We start from the raw sequence: 2568 nt of genomic DNA on the forward strand, positions 1-2568 counted from the left end.
TCTTACTCTTTGCCATGTAGGATGCCTTTGTTCAGCCCCCGGCCCCCTGACAACATCTGTACTTTGTTGAAATCCCCTTCAGAGCTCCTCACTGTTAGCTCTGAGGCTTCTTTGGTCTCTCGGGCCCCCTCGGGACTCCTCCGCTCCCTTTGCCGAGCTCTTGTGAGACATCCCTGATGCCCTAGAGCCCCATTTTAGCTCGGGAGGGCACTTTGCACCCTCTCTTCCCCTCAGAACCCTTCCTGAGTCCGCATCTATTGCCCCGGTCGGTCTTTCTGTCCTCTCATCTCTTTGGTGCGCCTCCATTCGGTCTTCGGTCCCTGAGGACACCTGTATTTTGTTCAATTCCCTTTTGAGCTCACTGCATCCCCGAGACTTCTTTGGTCTCTCTGGCCCCTTCGGGATCTCTCTGATCCCTGTGACGATGCCTCTTGTTCTGTCAGAACCTTTTCCAGAGCCATCTTTGTGCTCCGGAGCAGTCTTTTTGTTTTCTGCCTTACAGTCTGTTTCTATTTGATAGCTGGTACCCCAAAGATGTCTATCGTCAGCTCAGATCTCCTCTTGAGGTTTTTCAGAGAAGGCAACGGCCTTCATCTATTTTTATCAACACATGTCCCGTGGTGGTTTTTGTTGTGTTTTGCAATTTATTTTTGTTCTAGCTACTTAGGTGTTAATTAGGCTGCTTCATACAGTGTCTGATACGTTTCTTGTTTTTCCATGGTTTTTGGTGTTTTCTGTCCTTTGGGACTCACCTAGTTCTCTCAAGGGAGTCATTTGGAGAGACCGTTGAGGTGACCCTGAATCATCGGCGATTTACAGTAAATAATTTACTTTGCAACCGGAGATATTGTTGAGAAGGGAGTCTTACGTGACCTAATTCTGCTTTGTCATTCGGTCCTATCCAGAAGGCAGTTCTGGTAGAAGTTAGGTAGTATGCATGGTCTTGCTAGAAATTAAGTGTAGCCCCATAGCATTTTGGTTTTTTAACAGGAAACTAAAGCACATGATTTTTGATAATAATACTATTATTGCATTTAACGAAGTACTTTCTTACAGAGCTTAGTAGGACATCTATCTTTTTGCATCTAAAGATTAAGAAAATTAATTTAAATTAAGTTTAATTACCTACCCAGTCACGTTGTTGATGCAGCGTAGATGCAGTTGTAGTAAAAGAGCAGGTATCGTCATTTCCAGTAAGGGTCGCTTTCTCTGCTCGGCACTTTGCACGCCGTAAACCGAAGGCAGATGAGAAAACGCCCTGCCGCTCCTCCGGCCGCCTTTATGCCTTCTGGTGGTTCGCCCCTCCCCTTTCCCAGGGGATTGTGGGAAGGGTGGTGGGCAGGGCCCGGGTATATGAGCCACAGGCCCTGCTGTAGGAGCTCATTCTGCTTTTGGGCTTCTGTGGTGCTGGTGCTCTGCTGTTCCTTTGGTGTTTTGCAGCTTTTGAGCTGGCAAAGCTGTTTGGGCAGATGCAGTTTGACGTTTAAAGAACCAGAGGTGTCTGTTTGAGGTAGGAACTTCAGGACCAGTGAAGATTCAGCAGCATGTAGAATGGAAAGTACACTTGTATGCAGCTGTTTTTTTTCCAGGTCAGTAATTTTGTACTGAGTGTTCAGGGGTGGCAAGGTGGTTTAATAGGATGCATTTTTTCTTTATTCTAGGTGCATTGCATCTTCCTGGAATTCCTGGCTTTATTGAAGATAGAACCTTGTGTTCTTCACCAGTTTTGGTGTATGCTGTGTAAGTTGCTGATATCACTTCTCTTAACAGGGCTGACGGTGAGATTATCTGGCAGGGGTTAGAGTGAGCATCTTGTCTGCATCTGTATATGAAGCTTTGGTATTTTTTAAGAAAGCGGCAGGGACATAAGGCATAGTGTCTTTCAGGGTATGGGATTGCTCATTGCCATTCTCGATCGCCTGCAGAATGCCGTCTTGTCCCTAGAACCTTTGCAGCTGGTGGCAGGCCCCTCATAAATTGTAAATGTCAGGAGTTCACTTCTCTTTGGTCTTGCAGGCGCCCTGCGGACAGCATTTGGAATTGGATGAGCATTTGAGGTGAGCTGGGGTAGCGGTGAGGAGGAGCACGGGGCCGGTGACTTCTCCCGAGCGCAACGGTAGCTTTCTGTCTTTTGGTATCTTAGGTGGCACGAGCGATGATGGCCGCAGCGTCCGACGCTGGAATTCCTGCGAGCAGGTGAGCGGAAGGCCACGTTGCTTTTGAGGAGGAAGGCGTTGCGGAAGAGGTCTGTGTCGACCGACACGATGCTTACTGCTGGCACTGGTTTGTGTATTTGGTTTTTTGCAGGTGATGAAGAGGAGCCTGGCAACTGGAGGAATATGTTGGTTCTCTGATGTGGTTTTTGTTGAGGACGGATTCAGACCCCTGGCCCTCTGACAGCTAAGTTGAGGGAGCAGGGATGGGGAGCGGGCCCCGTGGGGAGGGGACGAGTTTGGGAACTGCAGGGAGGGGTTTTGAAGTTAGCGTAGGGGAGAGGGCTGTTCAGGAACAGTCCCTTTTGGGCGGGTTACTCTTCAGCACAAGACTAGCGTGGGCAGGGCAGTTCCA

Source organism: Gymnogyps californianus, unplaced genomic scaffold, assembly GCF_018139145.2.
Source record: "Gymnogyps californianus isolate 813 unplaced genomic scaffold, ASM1813914v2 HiC_scaffold_139, whole genome shotgun sequence".
Taxonomy (NCBI): Eukaryota; Metazoa; Chordata; class Aves; order Accipitriformes; family Cathartidae; genus Gymnogyps; species Gymnogyps californianus.